This window comes from Andrena cerasifolii, chromosome 4, assembly GCF_050908995.1.
Source record: "Andrena cerasifolii isolate SP2316 chromosome 4, iyAndCera1_principal, whole genome shotgun sequence".
NCBI lineage: Eukaryota > Metazoa > Arthropoda > Insecta > Hymenoptera > Andrenidae > Andrena > Andrena cerasifolii.
Window position 1 is genome coordinate 10,878,373 of NC_135121.1, and position 22,299 is coordinate 10,900,671.

Genomic DNA, 22,299 nt, shown 5'->3' on the forward strand with positions numbered 1-22,299 from the left:
TAATTCCTAAAGATCACCTATTTTGGGGGGGCTCTAGACCGGAACCTCCCCTTAACTACTCGCTGGTTGCAATTCGAAACGCGAAGTTAATAAATATAAAAACGGGTGATTAACTAAGACAGCGATCCGATACGAAGCGTCGTTGCAGGGGATTCGTTAGCTATATGTAGGCTCGACGCAGCAGCGTAACCGAGGTGTTAATGCGGCGACTGATATCGCGCGCAGAGATACGTTCGTCCCTTAATTAATTCAGAAAGCCGCTGGCGCGCCATTCAACGCTCTAGCTCGCCTTCTGACCCAGCTTTCCACCTCGGTGCAAAGGTCGCCGGTTCGTAATGGAGGTCAACTGGGGATCGTTAGCAGAGTTTCTTACTTGAGAAAAGCTCGCCTCGCTTTGTTAAGATCGTTGGAAGCCCGATGGAGCAGGGGAAAAAAATATTCGCTCGCCGGGAGCCAGCAGCTGTATGTACTCTGGCAAACGAAGCCCCAATTTCAAGAGAGAAATATTGGGTAGGAGGGTTGGAACTGTGAGGGATGTCGATGAAATTTTGAATTCTCCAATGCCACTGACGTGATCAATCAATCAATCTCCTACACTCCTCGGCCCTTTTCTTCTTCTTATATACAGTATTTCAGAGTTATTGGAATCAGGAGAACAGAATTGGTCATTGGAGAACGAAAATCTGTTGCGGACTTTCGAGATCATTTCGATGAGAGTTTGCTAGCCCAAACGACCCTGCGTGGGATATTGTTTAACCAGTTGGCCTTGATATGACCTTGACGCCTCCAGTTGCTGGACCTTGACCAGATCTACGTGGAATTCAATCTCTTTCGACGTCAATCTGCAAATTTTCTCCAAAATAACGCAGGTATTAAATTACTCCTGGATTTAGATCACTAGCTTGTAAGTTCTACCTCCTCCATTTGCAGGTTTATTATTTATTATTATTATTGTTGTTATTATTAAAGAAGATAAACGGGCGAAGCCCAACACATCGTTAATAGCTACGACGTGATAGGGTTTTCCTGACGTAATAATCTGTACAGTTTACTCTCGAACGAAGAAGTGCTACTAGAAAAAATGTCAACCTCGTCTATGTATGAACTACATACTACTTATAATTATACAGTTAATTGGGTTTAGTGACTCATATTTCGATGTGAATTTGCGGGACACAAAAGCTGACCTTTTTCATATAAATCAGCAAGTTCCACTACTGCAGAACAATTAATTTCACTATTAATTATCTTAAATAGAAAAGACACGTGTCTGTCGCAATTCTGTGTGCAGTCAGATTTGTCATATTTAGTTTAATAAATATCGACGTAGAATAAATTGTATTCAGTAAATCTCTGAAACCAGTGCTGCAGTCTTTCCAATTGAATATTGTACTTAATGGAATTAAGCGACCGTATGCATACTCTAAATGAGGCCTGCCTAAGGACGCGTGCAATAACTTTATACCATTAACGTTATAAAATCAACAGAAAAACATTTCACGAACCCTAGAGTATAGCGTTTAGTAATCATTGCGTAGTTTCGCAAGCTCCAATTCCCATTCGTGGCAAATATACGTTACACCGCAGCTTATAAAATTACCAAGAGTATTACGAAAGCGGGAGTTATCGAATAAGCCGCCTCGGGCGGTGCAGCGAAAGGGCGGCGAAAAGAGCGTTTGAAGTGGGACGAAATCGGGGAAGGAAGGGACGGGAACGGCAAAAGCGAGGAAAGTCGATCGGCCGAGGATGCAATTAACAAAATACAGAGGGATGAATACAGTTCTCTGAACGGCCGCTAAAGTTCCACCCCTCGCAAGAGAAACGCGCAGCCACTAACGAGGCCACGTGGCCCCCATCCGACGCAGACAATGAAGAACGCCCCATATACCGGGTGCGCGCGTAGAACCGTTGCTCCAACCCCGTGTGCAAATATTGGCATTTTCTTATTTCCGCTGCGCAATCTGAGTGGCGAAAATTAAAGCAGTCTAATCGGGCTAGCTGTCACATGTAATTGGCAGTATTGGGAATTTCGACTGCTTGATGATCGATTTCGTAAAATTTAACGGACTATTTAATGACAAAAACATTGTTGCACTGTTTCAATACTTCTGTGACAACAGTCGAATTTTGTAAAATTTAACAGACTATTTAATGACAAAAATATTGTTGCACTGTTTCAATACTTGTGTGACAACAGTCCTGTAACGCGATTCACCCGATTATAGAGCTTACTTTAGTAGATGGCGCTCTCGCAGTATTTCCCAATTGAGCTTTATTGGTACCTACTCGGATTAGATGAAAATCGTAGTGTTCCAAAGGAGCTTTCAACGGTGGGAAAAAGTTTTAAAGGTCCTCGGAGCAGCACAATGGAAGGCTTGCTCGAGTAGGGTTCAATAGAGACGGATCGTATCTGATACTATACAATAGCATAAGGCTGTACACAGTATATAATATCGCGACCAACAATGGTATAGACACTAGCGAGCAGTTTATCAGATCGCGATGAATTTAGCCGCAATGCAGGCGAGACGTCGGCATCCTCGTGCTATCGACGTGCAACTTCCACCAGGAAGCATCGAATTACGTTAATGACAACTGTCGGATGTGATGCTATGTTTGCGCAGAGATGTCGGTGATACCCTCCATCTTTTACAATTGAATTCTGTGTTCTTGTGTATAAATGAACGGCGTTCAAACTGGCATCACTCTTCGATACAAAGGAACCCTTTCCTACACGCGACCGGAGTCAACGTTCAGAACTTCAAAGTCGATTTTCTCGAAAATGAAGCGCGATATGAAAAAAAGTTACTCTTTCTTTTCGATTTATAACGAGTAAATAAGTGGAGAAAAAGGAATAACATTTTTTGATATCGCGCTTCGTTTTCGAGAAAATCGACTTTGAAGTTGTACGCGTTTCGTCCAGGCGCGTACCTATAGGAAAACCTACCAATTCGTGGTACCGGTAACTATTTCAACTAACGATCGCTATGAATTATCCACGACCCTTAATCACAGAGATCCAAGACTCGGGACGCTCGGGTTCAGTACCCTAAATTCCATCACACTCCGGAAAATCAATACCAGTAGGAACTGTTCGTGCGTGCACGGCTCTATTGTCTGGCAGCACCCTGTACATGCGAGCGTGTAATACGCCCGAGGCGTGTCAGGTTGTGCAAGTTGTACAAGTCCCTCGTCGCAAAAGCACCGCAGCCGCGCGTTTCGTATATAGATCCGCGTTTAACCCAGAAGCGAGGCACGAGCTGCCGCGAAAAAGAAACGCGCAACTTGTAAGCTCGCCGGGGCAAACCGAATGGAAACGCGAGTTTTCCACGCGCTCTTGCGCCGACGAGAGAGCAGTTCGGGTCCAGCTTTCGTCATTACTTCGTGCAACAAGCTTGTTCCTCTACCGAGAATTCGAGTAAATGTATCCTCTACGTTTCTGCGAAGCGGTGCACGAAACAGCCTTCAGAAAATAAACCTGGCGCCATTAAACTTGCAATTAGTGCCCTACCTGGAAAAAGCAGTACTACCTGCTCGTAATGTATGCTCTTTTAACGGACCAGTCTGTGAAACAATTTCCGACGAATAGACGCGACGTTATTACACGCAGAATAATGGAATAACAGGCGGAGACGCGCATTAAGAGGATTATGCGCGCGACGTCGGTGCGGGAAGCCTTTTATGCAATTTCGTGCCGCGACTCGCACGAAGAGACGAAACCAAATAAGGTATCGCACCGCGTGGAGCGCGAAAACGGAGAACTTGTACCGCGACCGACCCCCGTTGCGTGATCGTTTCGATCGGTTGCACAGCTCCTCTAACGAATCATCATTCGGGGTAATCAGTGGGCTCCTCGATCCCTTCGTTACTTCGCGTCTCCGCGCACGCTCCGCAAAGGTACCTGCTTCCTTAGTTTCCACGCTCGATGCGCAGCGTCCCGAAGTTCTCTAAATCTGGGCTTGAATAGGTTTCGAAAATCACTGTTTCAAACTGTTTTAAAAAAGGCTCTGACTGAAAGAGTTATGAAGAAGCTTTATTCGTAATAACCTGTATAAAGAACCTAAATATCAGACTATATAATTATAAGTTACGGTTCCTATATAGCTCTATAACTTTTATTTTTTAGGTTCTATAACTTTTATTTTTTAGGTTCTATACCTTTTATTTTTTAGGTTCTATACCTTTTATTTTTTAGGTTCTATAACTTTTATTTTTTTAGGTTCTATACCTTTTATTTTTTTAGGTTCTATAACTTTTAATTTTTAGGTTCTATAACTTTTATTTTTTAGGTTCTATACCTTTTATTTTTTTAGGTTCTTTAACTTTTATTTTTTAGGTTCTATAACTTTTATTTTTTAGGTTCTATCCCTTTTATTTTTTTAGGTTCTTTAACTTTTATTTTTTAAGGTTCTATAACTTTTATTTTTTAGGTTCTATATAAGTTACAAATGGTTTATGTATATGTATACACTCGGCGGTATGCAAGAAGCACTTGTATACATATGTACAAATGTGTACAATTGCTTACTTATTTATAATAATTATTGTTTAAAAATTATTATAAATAAGTAAGCAAATGTATATTATGTACACATTTGTACATATGTATACAAGTGCTTCTTGCATACCGCCGAGTGTATACATATACATAAACACATTTGTAACTTATATAGAACCTAAAAAATAAAAGTTATAGAACTTAAAAAATAAAAGTTACAGAGCTTAACAAATAAAAGTAATAGAGCTATATAGGAACCGTAACTTATACTTATATAGTCTGATATTTAGGTTCTTCATAACGGTTATTCCAAATAAAGGTTCTTCATAACTCTTTCAAGAACCGAAATCTTTAATAACGGTTTCAAGCCCCGCTCTAAATCAACGTTACATAAAATTAGCCGAGCGAGGCGACCCGATATGGTGACTACGTAAGTACACACACCGCGGGACTGATTAGATATCCCCGGGAGGAGAGTCCCGTGGATCCAGTGAATCCCGTGTATCGCCGCGCTCGATCAAGTTCCTCTCCGCTTTCCCGCGATTAACGCGAAAGCGCCGCGGACGCCGCCGCGCGCGCCGCTTCGTCGAAGAGGAGCCGAAGCGACCGAGTGAGTCAACGATCCGGCGCGATCCCCGCGGGAGCCCGATGATGCGAGCCGTTGCATCATCCGTCGACGAAAGTTCCAGCGAAGACGTGGCCAAAAAAGGCGAACAAGCTGGACACGTACGCGACAGACGTTCCGCCTGGCAAGCCCGGGCGAATTCTACGCGCGGGCCGAAACGGAGAGGAGGCCCCGTCGCGATAGAGGGCGAGCCGAGCGGGAGAAAGTGAGACGGAGAGAGGCTGGGGAGAGATCGGTGACCTCTCTGCTGTAAATTTCGCCCGGGAAATCAAAGCCATCTGGGCCTGGCGTTTCAGCCCATTTCAGCCCGTTTGCATTAAGCTCCGTGGACACTCGAGATTGTCTCGAGTAGCTTTCGGCCGCGGCGGAAGTTCACCGTGCTCGGCCAGCGTATGGGCCTTCTCCAGTCAGACTTCCAACGGAGAAACCACCATATCCCCCCAAGTGTCTTCTTTTCTTTCCACCGCGGACGAGCTCGGGCCTGGCATTCCCTGGAACGCGTGTTTATCGCGCATCCGAAGCTGCTGTTCGATTTGGCCCGAGCTTCTCACGGAATGGTACTCTAATCGAGGACGGTTCCCGTGCCTCCTTGCAGTTCCATTTGCGTCCACGACTCCGGGCGATTGCTACTGACTGGTGAATAGTAAGTTGATTGGTAGGATGTTTGATCGATTTCATTGTGATATTTGCTGTTTTAACGTGGGACATGGTATGCGGCTCGACTGGCCGCTTTTTTGTAACGATGCGATGTCACGGAATGACGGAAGGATAAGGTGTGACGTTCGCCTTGATAAGGTCTACGCTCAACCTGCTTATCTAACAAGGGAAGATCCCGAACCCGAAAATTAAAAAAATACTGAAACTTTGTGAATATGTGGGGGATTTCCTCGTGATTAGAACGCAATTTTTATTTGCTGCCCAAATTCACTCGAGGAGGGTGAAATTAACCCCTGAGAATTTGATTAGTTTTCGATTTTGTATTATAACTCGTGAACTGTAAGGGATAGAAAAAAAGTTTCAAGACAAAAGTTACTTCGTTTGATTAGATCTATTGTTTAGCCGTGCATTATCCAGTCCACGTCGATTGTGTATCGTTTGTTCAGTCGAAAACCATTCCCGACGCAAATCTAAAGGAGATGCGGAAAACATAACTCTGTTAGAATAAATAGTCCTTGACTCGTGCTGTCGGTTTGGAATACGGCGAGTTGACGCATCCCAGACCATGAGGATCGAGTTCTTGAGGGCCCACCCTGGGTCCGACCGTTCAACGGTTTTCATCGGTTAATGGGTCACCGTGACGTCAAGGCTCGCGGTTTTTCCCACACGTTGCCGAGGCAAGACCATCATGCAGAGGAGGCCAACGACAACGCATTCCACCCTAAGAAGGCGCGATGGAAGGGGTTGCAAAGTCGCAGGCCGCTGATTGGGCAAGGCCCATTTTTCCAGACCGGGAAGGAGGGTTGAGGGCCTCGGAGGAAACTCGGCGGCAAAACCACGCCAGCAGAAGTCAGTTAGTTTTCGTTGGATATAGACAGAACTCTTGTAACATAGACGCCATTTTCGTACAATCGAATACGCAACCTTCGTTAAGGGGTCATGCTCAGTCAGGAGGCCGAAAAAAAGGGTGGTCTTTGGAAATTTTTTACTCAAAAGCTATAACACATTTCTCAAAAAATCTTTTTCCCTTTTAAGGATTGCATCTAGTACCGTGCATCGTAATTTTTTCATTTAAAAATATTTATTAATAACTAAGTTATTATCCATCACTCGAAGGTTCTCTAAAAATAAAGGCTTCTGCGGTGACCACTGCTGCTGGAAAGTCGATCATCTAAAATAAAAAATTCAAAAGAATTTACTTATTATATTATATTATCTAGTACTTGAACGAAGGATTTTTCGAAATTTCGATTTGGGAAAAAACGGCTGATGTTTAAAGTGAAAGTTTCAATTTTTATCATAAATCATGCCTGATTTTCGTCAATTAAAAGAAAACTAAGCATCGGATAAAAAAATCCTTCGTTCAAATACTAGATAATATAATATAATAAGTAAATTCTTTTGAATTTTTTATTTCAGATGATCGACTTTCGAACAGCACCGCAGAAGCCTTTTTTTAGAGAACCTTCGAGTGATGGGCAATAACTTAGTTATTGACGAATATTTTTAAATGAAAAAATTACGATGCACGGTACTAGATGCAATCCTTAAAAGGAAAAAAGATTTTCTGAGAAATGTGTTATAGCTTTTGGGTAAAAAATTTCCAAAGACCACCCTTTTTTCGGCCTCCTGACTGAGCATGACCCCTTAAATTGTATCAGACGAATTCCACAGTTATCTTTCACCATCTCATATTGTTAAATTCTACGTTAAGTTCGTATTAAAATAAACAGTTTTGAAAAGCTACTTGAACATTGTCCCTATTTAAGAGTGGCCCTTCTAGTCGGCACTCAAGGTGCAAAATTAACAAACCTGAACGAGTTCAATTCAATCACGGGATTTACTATCTATCATTTGGTATAAAAATTATTTTACAGTTCACGAGATATAACACAAAATCGGAAAGTAACCGGATTTTCAGGGGTGAATTACCCTCCCTTAGAGTGAATTTGGGCAGCAAACAAAAATTGCGTTATAATCCGGAGGAAATTCCCTACATATTCACAAAGTTTCAGAATTTTTGGAACTTCTGGGTTCGAGCTGTTCTCTTGTAAAAAGGCCTTACGCCTTCACTCTCGATTCTGGTTATTTAACAATTCTGTCATGGAAAGTCCGCGGAGCTTTAGAACAGAAGGGCTACTTGGCGTTGGTTCGTCGCTAAGGAACAAAGGAACGCGTATATGGTGCTGCTTCGCGAATGCCACGCCGATGCAAAGCGACCCCAGACGCGTGGCGTTCCCTGCATACCGACTACGGTGCATCGGTGTACAAATATTATGCCGCGGCCGCAGATGGCCCGGCTGAAAAGCAACGAGATTTCAGCGACGCAGACAGCACGTCGGAGGTGAATGCTTCGGCGCTAGAAATAAGCGAGTTTGTAATTCTAACGGAAACGAGCCCTGCGCAGGTAATCAAAACTGATGAATGACGAGTGAACTCGTCCTGCCCCATGGCGGAGGAATCTCTACGTGCCGAGTTAACTCTCCCTGCCCTGTTGACACGCCACGAGGCACGGTCGTTTCGAAGAATTATTTCACACCGTCACCAATATCGCGGGCGCACTTGAAGCAACTCAGAATCCTAACGGCAGTGAAAGGAAAGAGAAATCGAAAGATATACAACCTCGAGCAACATTTCGTCCAACCACCTGGGTCCCTTCGCGTCCAGGGCTGGCGGAATCCCTTGGCGCGAACGTGTTGGGGCGCGCGTGTTTGGCACTTCGCAGCAGAGGACTTCTAGCGGCCTGACCTACGGCACCGAAGAAGCATCTATTCTTAAACCAACGAGCGGAGGACTTCCTTTCGACGCATAACTCCGTTTCGACTGTACGCGAAATCTCGCCGAGCGCGATCCACGCTTCGCGAATCTCGCTCCCCTGGGATCGGCAACCAAGCGACTGCGATATTAATCGAGCAAAGGAGAGCGCTCGCGGCGCATCATGTGCGGCTGACTGGCGCACACGTGCCCCGCCCCATTATCTTACATCCATTTTTGGGTGCACGGATCCTTTGTTTAACGCGTCCTTCGTGCGATGCGCGTGTGGGAAATCGAGCTCACCGTACGTGCAGGTTAAATGCTCCTTCGTGGCAGGTAGGTCTCGCGAGTAAGTGCCCTTAATGCTTACAGGTGTGCGTGATAGATTTTGCCTAGATTTCTGTGTGCATAGACATCGGGAGGGCTCTCCCTTATGCAGGCGTACGAGTTTTCAGTGACTATTCAAGTTCCTTTAACCGATCGTGCGAGCCGAACGGCGTTCGCACTGCTCGCAGTGGACGTTTAATATTTCTGCTCGACGCGTCCCATGACTCAATGAGGGCCACATGGTGGGGCGCCCCCCAGGGGAACGATCGTCGTGGGGTTCGACGAGGGCGAGCGCCATACACCGAGAGCCACGTGTGGCAACTGCAATCCAGATAAATCTACTCGCATTAACCCTGCTGTTCTCTTCGCATTCGCCCGACACGTCCCGTGCGCAGTAAAGCAGCTCGCGTCAAAGTAACACCCCGGCTTGTAATATTCCGAACTTCGCGGGGCGTAACAGCGCGTGCTTTCGAAATCGAACCAATCCCCGCTACGCAGATGAATCGACTAGGGTGGATGTACCAGTAAATGAACACGTACCAGTGAATGGACATTTTTTATTAAAATGAGTAAAATGAGTTATTAAAAGAAGCAACTAATTAATCAGAGACTTCTTGTAATTTCTTGCTTCAGATCCAAACAATTTTTGCAGCACGTGGAGTCAATCGCGCTGCAAACATAATTTTATAATAGTGTTCATTCATTAGCCTTAACTGTTCATTTATTGGTGCGTTTACCCTATATTCGCGTGAAACTCGACGGGTTATTCCATGAAAGCCGTCGGGAGTTTGGCGAAACGAATCTGAGAAATTAATAGTAATTAATAAAATTACTATTAATTAATCCTCGCGGCGCTTCGGTCACAGCTTCTTTATAAAGAGTTCCCTCTTCGTATCGCCGCGCTTCGTCAGAATGCGCGACGACCTTAAAGGGGTGCCAGGGAAATGTTTCGAGAGTTTTCTGAAATCGAAAGACAACAAGTTGATTTCAGGGCGCGTGGAATTCGTTCCGGACTGATTTACACACTGGCCGGAGCGTAAATCTGGACGTGTTAAAAGCAGAATGCCTCGAACGAGTCAGCGCCGACGGAGGGCCATGAAAACGCGAGATCGACTGGAGCACCGCATCGAGGACCTTCTTGTTTTTCAATCAAACGCCAGATTTACACGCAGACGAGAAGCTCGGCGGTATGTTTTCGCGTTTACAAAGCTACCTCTGCACGAGCAACGGTTTCGTCCGCTGACGTTCATTATCTCGACCGCCAAGAGTTCCTGAAGACGTTCGCGCGAGCTGTATATGCTTCAACAGCCTCCGGTTAACGTTGATAGGGGAGAGATGGGGTGAAAGGGAGATTTTTGTTTAGGAGCAGATAGTAAAAAAGCTAAGTAACTATCCGAGTTCTAATTGGTAACATTAGAAAGGCCAGTTATCTGGCTATAACAATACACGGTCCTATTAAGCTTCTCTCTATATTTACATGTCTTATTTTTCGCTTTCTGAGAAAGTGTGTATTGTCCGTTTCGTAAATTAGCTGTATTGAAAGGGACATGGGTGTTTATGAATGGCACAGTGTAATAAAACAAGGTAATATTAATATTATTCCTTTAAGGGGACTAGGCAGTCGAAAAATCGATTTTTTATTGCATTTTCCGAAAGTACTATCTTTTCGGAATAAAATGCCGCTTGGTTTATAGTAAAATTCGTAAAATTGTAGATTTGGCAGCTAAAAACGTCAAGCGGCAACTTATGCGTCACCTTTGCCCAGAAACTTTAAACGCGTTTTTCTCTCGAATATTTTTTTTTGTCTTCATTTTTCCTGATTGTGAACGAATGGAGGTTCAGATCGACTTGCAAAGAATTACAGGTTGTGTGAAACGTGTGCATTTCCGGCCAAACCTCTGATATGGTCCGTAAAAATTCGAGATTTTCATCAGATTAAAAAGTCACCGGATTTTAGTAGCGCACAAACAAGAACGAATTTTTCTCGGAAAAATCGCCGTTCTTTAGCCACCAATCGCATAATTTCGATTTAATTTTTTGTTTTCGTAGGTTTGGCTGGAAACTATGAATCCAAAAAACAAGAATCACACCTTTGAAATCGGATTGCGTCACATTTTAAGACCGATATTAAAGCAAAACGACGGGAAAATGTTGAAATGTTTACCCGTCTGCAGCGACAATTTTAAAGCACATATATATTTCTTACCATTTATTTTTCAATCCGTACGGTAGTAATAAACATTGGGTAAAAGGATACACCTCGGTGTGCTTTCATTTTTTTTCAAATAAATAAAGGACAGAGTCCCTTTTTCACGAGAAATGACTGTCTAGTCCCCTTAAGGCCGCGTCCAGATCTGAACCGAACGGCGAACGCCACTTGAGACTCCCTAATGCTGTTGTATAATATTATTTTTCGTTTGCTTTTGTAGTCTTCAATATCTATGTAATGTAATTATTATTCGCCATATGTAATGTCATTATTAATCACGGTACACGCAATTATTAACTCCCGTTAAACAATTTTATGGCGGAAAGTGTTGTACACCAACGCCACTTAAATTTATTTTTCTATAGTTCCAGTCATTCGTTTACAGATAGTAAATCTCTCTACAGAGAGTCGCCCTTGCCATTCGGGGTGTCAAATAGTTTGAAGAAGAATAGACTCTGAGAATAATTTCACCGTTCGCACGAGACCATGTCCGCAGATCAAGCAGCCGCTGTGTATATCCGCGTGTATTAAATTTATAAAAAACAAAAACAGACAGCAACAGACCCTTGGTCTGCACTACTCTAAACACTCTCTGTCCTTCGATCTTTAATGTCGCGAGCCACGAGACTGTCTAAACTGGCGAAAATCGCTAGAAATATACGTTCCGCGCGTAGGAACGCGGCATTAGGGAGTCTCAAGTGGCGTTCGGTTCAGATCTGGCCGCGGCCTGACTATTATTTCTGCATTAGTGTTGCTACAAAATGAAAACACTTTCGTCGCGGGAAGATCCTTTATCTTTCAGATAATTACAATCTCCCTCTCGTCCCACCCCTCCCCTATATCGAAGATTCGCAGGAAAAATTAGACGATGTTATTGGAGCGCGTGGACACGCAACAGTAAAGGGGTCGAAGAATATTAATAGCCGATAAATATAAAGGACGAGCAAAGAGTCTCCAGCAGCTGTATTAATAAATCCACTCGATTCGATCGTCCGAGAAGAATGAAGCCGCGTCGCGCAGCAATTCCACTACGTTTTAATTGATTTTCGGGCTCGCCAACGCGGAAGGGGCGCGGGTATTATTAGCGGACGCGGTAGTCCCCTATCAAGCCGCGATAAAAAGGCCAAGTCTCCACGTGTCTGGACGGGAAAAAGCAGAGCTTTGGCACGGCCCCCTGAACGGACCTCCTTCGAGCTATTTGCGGACCGCCATAGCATCGGTCTCTGATTGTGACACCGGCACAATCACGCGGACACGACCGAGTTCATCCAGTCGGAATCGTCCAGACGTCCAACTCTTTTGTGGCAAGAAAGACGCGGAAGTATCCTCCTCGGTGAAAGGATCGTTCCGCCGCGAATGCCAGGATGTTAAGGCCCGGATGGCCGGCGCAGGTATTCCCGGCGGTGGTGTTCCGCGATTTAGGGACAGGATTCGTTTATGTTGACTGGCCCACGTGGGCGAGGGATGAGAGAGGGCTGCCAAGTAGCCGCGGTAAATGGCCTCTGCAGAATGCGGAGTAGCCAGAGGAGTCGCGTTTCTCCGTTTGACGGGACGAAGCGCAGAGTGCTCTGCCATCCGAAAACGCGAGTCCGGGACCCGCTGTCTTGGATTAGGCTTCCTCTTGGTCGGCTGGCTGGTGGATATATTTATATACCGTGCCGCTCGGATCATTCTGCGCTGACCTAACCGCAGACACTCGGCTGGATTCGCGCCTCGCGCCTAGGGTTCTGCGGATCTCATCCATTAGCTTGCTCGTTGCTGCGACCGTGCCGGGGTATTACGTCGCTCACTGTAATTCAGGGATCACGTTTCTGGAAGACTACGGCAGGGTGGTGAGCGGTTTATCGGGGGAGGCTTGGGTTATGTATTGTGAAGGAACCCGCAGGTTCTGGCTCGGGAGGATTTTTTTAGGTTTTCTGGCGGGGTTTGATTTGAGGGGAGCTTTATTTTGTCTGTGGATTTTACTACGGTGGGAGTGGTAGCTTTTTTGTAGAAGAGTTCTAGCTTTTCTGTAGATCTACTGTAGATCTATATTCTCTGAGGATCCGAACTTGAGTAGTGCTACCTTGTCTGTAAATCCTAGTTGAAAGAGGTCCCTCCTTTTCTGTAGATCCGATTTCAATAGGAGCTCTACCTGTTCCACTAGACGGCACTCCTAACCCAGCCCCAGCTACATTATACCTTTCACGACTGGTTCGTTCTTCTCTTGGGTCACAAATTTCAGACCCCGTGAATGAGACCCGAACAACGGCACCAGCGAAGAAAAGAGGAGGTGAAAGCAGACAGGGCTTTGTCCTGGACCTACCAAACACACTCGCGAATAACTCTACCTGTGAAACCCTACCTAAAATCCGGGGGCGCTTGGTATTGCAATCAACAAACTACAAGCTAGTCAAGAACCTTGGAGATTAAAGCTCAAGGCAGCAGGTCATAAACATTCAAAAATCGAGGATCTCTGCTATGACAAAATGCAGTCATAAACCTTCAGGAACGAGAACATCTGGCACCAGAAAACTTATCCATTCAACAAAATCCAATATCTAACTGCACCACCTCCATAAAGCAGGTATCCTCCCTAACAGTGGCGCACTCAGGATTTAATCTTGGGGGAGCCGAGTTAAGAGGCTAGAAATATTTCTAATACAAATTCAATAAAATTCATCAGGTAGGTGATTATAAAAATTTGTTTAAAGAACAAAATCCAGTTTTCTTCCCTTTTTACAAAGAGCTTTCTATTTTTTACCCACACCTAACCCAGACCTTTTCTTAGGGGATGACAGGGCTCGTTTGCCCCCATCATCCCTACCAAACTGTTCCTTACCAATCTGGCCAATCTGAACATTCAAGCTTTCACTTCGAAATCGAATTAATATAAAGGTCAGTCTATACCGAGCCGTGGCCCGCACACGGAGGAACGCGTTGCCGAATAGCTTTATAATCCTAAGTACTGCACAACGTTTCACTAGAAGGTTCATAGATGCTAGATGCCACGGCGAGGAGCATTTATTACAACACGCTCGATTTAACGCAACACTGCTCCGCGTACGGCTGATTCGCATGCCGCTCCGCGGCTGGATATATTTACCGTCTCGTTAAAATCATTCTACGCGGTCTGACCGGAGGAACCGAGCTCGTGGGCGGACCTAACTGTAGTCCCCATCTCGTCGCACGTGTGGGATGCAACCGACGTAGAAGCGCGATCGATTTCCCTGAAATTCTGCATAGAGGAAATGCACGCTGCGCCAATTTTCAATTTAAAAATGTGGAACGATTCCATAATACGTGCGTCGGTAGCAGAAATACTTATGATGTTTTTTTCTCGAAATTTTCCATGCACTAGTATAGAAGAAATTCAGCTAAACTTCAATTTTGCCCTTTACTACCCCCCGAGTCGAGGTACAAAGTTGAAAGGTGTCACAAATTGTCTTTTTTTATAAGCTTCCGCTGTAAGCTTTAATTTATAACCACTTTATACCTTTGTTTCAAGCTACAGTATCCATTTGGAAGAAATGGTAGTTGAGGTATTAGATCAGTGCTTCCCAATCTGTGGGTCGCAAAGTGTTTTCTGGGGGTGGCCCACGGATGCTTTTAGTTGGCGATTTTTAGGACTTATTTGTTTGCATATAGTTACACTGCCATATTCTATTAATTATGTAACGCTGATTTTTCAGAAATTAAAGGAAGGAAATATTTACCTTACCTTATATGGAGGAGGGAGGCAGATTATTTGAAAATTATAAAAGGAGATCGCGACTCAGTAAAGGTAGGGGAACACTGTACTAAATAGTAAACAATGCGCAATTATGTATCCAATGTCGACTGGCACCGAACAAAGGAGCACGCGCAGAATCCTATTCGTAAATACGAATGCCATTCCCATCGTCGCTTTCTTCGATTATGCGTACACAGCAGACGGCCGTGATCGCGAAAGTAACCACATATGCGCATAGTTTCCTCCGATTGTCCCATAAAGATACTTTATTGTACTATCGTGAAAGCACGGGCTCTAATTGCGACCGCACAGGCAGAATTAGAAGACTCGCACTGAGCGACAGGCGCGACTAATTGTCTTCCCTGGAATCCAAGTTTTGCTCGGGATGCCTTTGCGGAGATAGAATCCTTTCGTCTTCTAAAAGCAGAAGACTCGTAGTCGCACGTGTACTCGCTTGGAATAACGTCCACTGACCATTCGCGAGGGAAGTCAGTCTCCCATTCGAGAGGAGAAAGGTGGTGGGGGTAGCCACATGGCGTAGCCCTGAGCAGCCAACTGACTTTTGCTCTGACTATAATACTCTATCCTCGCTTCTGGACCACAGAAGTTCTTGGCCACCTATAATTTTTTAAACAATGTATAATATCAATGAGTAAATAATCCTTTTTTATAAAGTTGAAACCTTTATTTTCGTATATAACGAATATGAGAGTTATACAGGGCCGTTCCCGGGTTTTGGCCGCTCAGGTGCAAAAACAATATTACCGCCCTTATTAAATTCAATATTCTGTAATTAAGATATTAATATGCAGTGTTTACTTTCATATATAACGAATATGAGAGTTATACAGGGCCGTTCTCGGGTTTTGGCCGCTCAGGTGCAAAAACAATATTACCGCCCTTATTAAATTCAATATTCTTTAATTAAGAATTTAATACGCAGTGTTTACTTTTATATCTATACATACATAATTTTAAACAGTCGTCACGCAAAAGAGTTTCGATTATTATTCTTATTAATCAAAATTTGACATACAATAAACGGCCTGCGGCCGCCCCTAGGTTTGGCCGCCCAGGTGTGGGGGCACCTTCTTCTGCACCCCCGCCAGGAACGGGCCTGGAGTTATATATATCGTAAATACATTAAATTATCTAAGAATTGCCTGATGTAACTTACTGACTATTCAATTCAATCACTGTAGTTTTCAAGCATCGATTTCAAGTTGTCTATTTTTTACACGTACTATAACAGTGAGTAGCAAAATAGTGATTGCATCCGACGCGTGAAAGTAGTACAAGGTGCCTGAATATGTTCCATATAAAAGGCACACTGTATATTATTTCTAAATATTCATGTTTTTTTTTATTAAAAAAGGCCAATCACTGGCAGGTGGCCAATAACAACACTGTTTACCCCTACCGTAGGATAGGTCCAGGTTGATCTTGGAACGATTCTCAACTATCAACTAACCGCGAAGCTCGCGATGGCTGAGCTTGCGCACGGATCGCGCGAAGCACGAGCGTACTTTCGCGAGACGTTGCGCAGGGTCGTTTTGCACGAAAAAGGAGCTGCCTCGAGTGGCGCATTGTTCCGGCGTTGTACTTGTACATATTTCGCCCAGCGAACAATTCGGTACGCTTTCTCTTACGGTCAACGATGGGAACAAGGTGCAGAAAAATAGCTGGGGATAATACGAGCGGAAAGCCACTTTGCATAATTCATGACGGTGGGGGCGATCTATACGCCGCCAGTCTTCGTATCAGGCGATCAAGATCGCCGGGGGGCCCCCCTCGTCAGATAATTATTTCCATCGCGAGAGTTAGGATATCCCATTGTGCGCGGCTGCTTTTCACCGCCATTGTTCGAGCTCTGCCTTTTCTATATGCCTTTTACAGTATTTCCTAACATTCTTACGACCTCCGATTTCAGTTGGGGAAAGAAGTCGCTGCTGCGCATCGAGAGGAACGCCTTTTCCTCCGCCAATTACATTTTCCTCTCCATTAGCTTCCTTCCCTGTGCTTCTGCCAGCTTCTTTCCTTCGATTTTATTCCTTCTACAGTCCTATTTTTAAGTTCACTTTAACGAAACTTCACTGTGCACTTAACATCTGTTTTCTCGCTATCTTTATTAAGGGGTTACCTACCCGCCGGGAGGTGGAATACGAATCGATTCTTTGGGAATTTATTTCAGAAAGTACATGCATATCTTTGTGCAATGGTTTTTGTACTCAGATGCGGGACACTTTAACAGGTTATTATATTATGTTTTAGTGTAAAAATATTTAGTTATTGCAAAGTTACAATTGATTTCCCGGAAGCTGTTTTTCAGACCGGTGACCACGATTTCTCCAAAACCGCTTCACCAATCTTTCTGAAACTTTTTAGGTTTCTTCTAGACACTCAAATCTAGTCTCTAATCGAAGCATTTGTTTTTCCAATGCATAGTTTTTATTTTATGCATGAGAAATCAGTGTTTTTTCTACGAAATTCGATCATTTCAATTTAAACATCTGCCATTTTATCTCAGATTAATATTTTATAAAACGGAACGATTAAAGACTAGATAAACTATTGTACTAACTAAACCTTCTGTGCTCTTTTATTTCAGATAACCCAGTACCGAATAATGTTGGTCACCGCAAAACGTGTTTCTAAAAACAGCTTCCAGGAAATCAGTTGTAATTGTGCAATGACTAAATATTTTTATACCAAAAATATAATATAATAACCTGTTAAAGTGTCTCTCATGTGAATGCAAAAAACCATTGCACAAAAATATGCACGTACTTTCTGAAATAAATTCCCAAAGAATCGATTCGTTTTCTACCACCTGACGGTAGGTAACCATCCCTTAAGGAATCGGGTCGGTCGAGTGCATTGAAGTTGTAGAGGGAAGCGAAGAAGGAAGAGATATTTAACCTTCATCCGTATACCTGGCAGATTCTCTCCTAAGTAAATTAAACCTCTGGATGGGTCTCCTTGAAATAACCAAGGTTTATATGATCAACGGCCACCGAGGACAGGACAAGGTGCAGAAGATTTCAGTCATAAATTTCCATAGATGAAAGGCATCACGTATCTGGTATAAAAATATATATCTACCTAAAACCTTCTACTGGCATTTCATATATATATAGATTAGGGTGTTTCAATATTCCAAAGGTGCTATTTTCACGTAACTTTGCTCGCCCCCTTGATTCTATTCATCTAAATAATCGGTGTGCCAAATTTTAGACAATTTTAATAATATTTAGGGGTTGCGCAGTTTTATCTCTAGGGTAGACCTGGGGCGGTAGTAACACTTTGGCTTTTCAATACGATGCGCAGGAACTATTACATTTACAACAGAAACTCTTATACGGAAATGTTACTTACTTATCTAACATCACTGAGTCACAACAGTTTCACTGTATGTCAAATAATATCCAAGATATTAATAAAAAATGAGAAGCGCAGCGTTGTAGCCCTAACGTTACAATGTAAAGTGTTGCAACCGTCTCTGACTCCGGGTCGGTTGTAACACTGCATGGATTCTATACAAGCAAGACAATATTATTCGGCTTCTTTGACACTATTCGGTTCTGTTGCGGTGCAACCAACCACGATATTATAATCGCCCTCCACCATGTTTTTGAACTTCGATTATAAATTGTGACTAACGAGACACTTAAAAGTGCTAAGTAACGGTCAATATTACTTTACAAAAAGGTCAAATTACAGGCTTAAAAAAAGCACATACTTGCATAGGGAGTGTTTACATTACAATTATAAGTCAGTATAAAAAAAATTACTTTAGGGTATCGAAAAGTTATTTTCTTCACTATCCACGTCTATTGCGTATCTATACCGTCTATCCTACTTATTTTCGCTTTTTCAGGTTTTAAAAATGTGGGTAAAATAATAAGGTACGGAATTTGTATAGGTGTGAACAATAATAATAATAAAATGTAAATGTACGTAAGTCTAAGTCTTCCTTGAAGTTTAGTTTCTTTTTTACGGACTTGAGAATAAAAATAATTATGATTAGAAAGTGTGTTTCCTTAGCCTACTACGTATTATTCAGTGTGCAAAGTGTGCAACCTCTAAATATCACTCAGTCTTCCTAAAAGTTGTCAGATATTCTTTCTATATTAATAGGAATCAGGGCATGAGCAAATTAAAAAAAATTTTAATATTTCAATTTTAACCCCATAATATGAAACACCCTAATGTAGGTACTGCTCGACACTATTCTTCGCACAAGATAAATGCCCAAGAAATGGCTTACACAATGTTCCTAAAAATCGTGTAAAAAGTAAACAAGACACAGAAAGCAATTTGAATACTCGAAATTTACGTACAACGTTAGAAAACTTACAACGAAGGCTAACTTATTGCGACACATTTTTCGGCGATGAGGTTTGTCACTTTGAAACTGTCTGTACTGACTTAAATTTGAAACAATACGCCATCTTCTTCTAACTAATAATTGAGAATTTAAAACTATTTAATTTACACGAATTTCAGATCGGCAAAAAATAGTGCCCAGCAGTATATAAAAAAAGAATCGAATACAATTAACCCTCACACTCCTGAGACTAAAATACCCTTTTTTCCCGCGGTCAATTGCAACTTCCGAAGACTCTCCATCAAAAACCCACTCATCGAAACGATTCCTGATAACGATATTCAAGGTTCACCGTGCCGCCGAGCTGACAATACGCTCGTACGCGCTCGCGCCGGTAATCCACGCGTGTAATTCACCGCGCAACGCTTCCCATCCCACGCGATGAATTTACACGCCCGTTCCCCCGTCCGCCGATAATATTAATCCGCGCTTTCCATAAATTAATTACTTTAATTCACGATTCCAGCGGCGTAGATCGATCGTTACCGTGCTAATTCCATTCCACAAGCGGGAAGCTTACAAAGTCGTGAATGAAGGCGCAGAAACGAAAGAAACAAGAACAGATACCGATCCGCCCGACCAAGAGACGTTCCAGCGCGGCGGACGCGCTTGGCGCTGGCCAAAGGAAGCCGCGTTTCCTCGGCAAGCCCGTAAATTATTCCCGTCCAGCATAAACATTAAGCGACCACCGTTTATAAGCGTACGCGCCTCATCTCGCTGGGGGGACCGCGGCGAAAGAAAGACAGAAAGAAAGTTCCACTTTTACCGCGCGGTCCCTTCTACTCGTCGCTGGAGTTCAGACCGAGCTTTCGATTCGAACGCGCGCCCGCCACTGTTGCGTCAATACACCCGGATTTCGACTTAATTGCAAGCGTTACGCGGCTTTTCCATCGTCGGTGATTACCGTCCACACTCGCGCGCGTAATAACGAGAGGAAACGTTGCCGGTATCGGGATCAACGATCGCAATGAAAGCATGTATACATACGTAGATAGAAAAGTTCTTTTAATTTGAATAAAAAAAAGGCACGTTTCCTATTTTGGAGGAAGTCAGAGACGGCGTAATTGAAAGTACCGTGTGTATTCTAATTGCCGGCGCAGCTGTTTAAGGAGAAATGTAGAAATCTCAGGGAAATGTGGAGCGAATAAAAGGAAGGGGGAAAGGAACGCGTGGAATCGAGAAATTGCGCTGCAAAGGGGTAAAATGGTAAATGAGATCGTTTACTTTCGACGGCGACTAAATTGCCCGAAAAAGAATTTCCAAATGCCAGCGTTCTCATTAAAAAAATAGAAATCGATCCGGTAGCGCGTTATCGAAAATTGAAAATCGATGTCCCGCCCGGAAAAAACGTATCCCAATTTTCCAAGGCCGCAACGGAGGCGTAACTCGATCGTTTTACGTAATTCGATCGATTCACCGCGAAAAAGCGATGCTGCCCGGTCGCGGCTGAAAGTGGAACGCAATTTGGACATCCACCTGACGTACTTTTTACCACTTCGTCTTGTATTTTGCTCCACTTGCTCGCCGGCGCGAGTGATTTACGCGCTCAAAATAGATTATCACGAAAGTCATTCTCTCGAGAGCACGTGGAATGCGTTTTTTTCTTCCAGGGCAAACATCGATAAAGAAAGAATGTTCTGCCCCGCGACACCCGTAACTTCATTGTTCTATTAAAAGAAGAAAAAAAAAAGAAGTTAAGTAAACAACAATTTTCCTTAAAAGGAAAAAAGTAATCTCTCTCCGCAAGCGAGATAACGTTTGTTTACAAACCCATCGAACACCCTATATGTGCCTGTTTTAATCTGCCTTCAGTTATAACGATCGCGTTGAAAAGTGAAATACCTAATTGAGGGGTTTCTAAACGCTCGACTGGAAGCAAGGTATGTCGTGATATCCGACGGCCTCAAGCCGCCGTCGAAATAAACGATACAATCTGCGAATAACTTCGCTTTCATGGATTACGTAATGGTCATCCTTATGCCCTACTTGCGATGCATTGCGAAACAGACGGCCAGGGTTTATGTAATAAATGACGATGAAGAAAAACCGAGCATCGAGAGGATATTAAATATCCTCCGGGACGACCGCGAGCGTGTAACTGCAATGTTTACTGAAAACACGCCTGCCCCAGCTTGCACTCGAGTATTTCCTTCAACGAGTCAAGTTACCAACATTTTAATCGAGTACTCTGTACCCTTCGAGGCATCTCTAATCATTTTTTTTTATTTATTTATTAAATGACTTTATTGCACCATTATAATTAAAATTAAAATTACAATGGCGAGTAGGCGAGGTTCAGCATTAACTGCTGCTCTACAACCTAATATAAAGAGCCGTTGGGAGACATTCTATAATGTAGAGAGCAATAACGATTGCGTGCCGTGGAATATTAATAACGGAGATTCGAATGTTTGAAACGTTTCGTTTTCGTTCGAACGAGGACGAAATGTATATACTGGTTACATTAAGTCGTTTTAGGGACGGCCTATCTCTGACCGTTACGCGAGCTTATCTACCCCTTTTCCCGTCCTGCTGTGTAAACTTAGCCTAACGAATGGCCACCATAAAGATCGTGGAATCATTCTGAGCGCGGGAAAACGTGCATGTCCCAACCTTTATACGTGCAGGAAGCACGATATAAAACATGCTGATAAGTTTCGTCTAAACACAATGTGGGTATAGATAAGGGAATTGTTACTTGAAAATTAGCGCCCTAAGATTTTGCATATCGTGGGCGTAAGTACAAGGTATATCCACTAAGGAGGAGGAGAACACCGTTTGATGGACATCGATTTTTTATGAGCCTTGCCACGATGGATCTATGTCGAAAATAAGTAAATAGGTGTCCGAGCGTTTCAGCCAATAGGCCTTAATCGTAGAGGTATTTATCCTAATACGAGACTGCTACAAGGCTTACTCAATTAAGAGTGAAGGAAGTAGTAGATGGTAGGAAAAATGAAGCGGTAGTTAGCTGGGTAAGAAATATAGGAAAAAAGCGAAAAAGTGCGAAACCGAATAGAACAATGTACAAACGTGGAAGTAGGTATAGATAGGTATAAGGGAAGGATGAGTGGTGGTAGTTATAATTAATTGTAAACCAAGTCCATTTCAGGGCTGTGAAACCGAAATT

At 43.3% G+C, this 22,299-nt stretch overlaps 1 protein-coding gene across 1 annotated transcript in view; it reads right to left on the minus strand.

Moving 5' to 3' along the window:
• Corn (microtubule-binding protein cornetto) overlaps window positions 1–22,299 on the minus strand; it is a 38,756-nt gene that overhangs the window by 14,115 nt on the left and 2,342 nt on the right. The gene's annotated exons all lie outside the window — the stretch shown is intronic.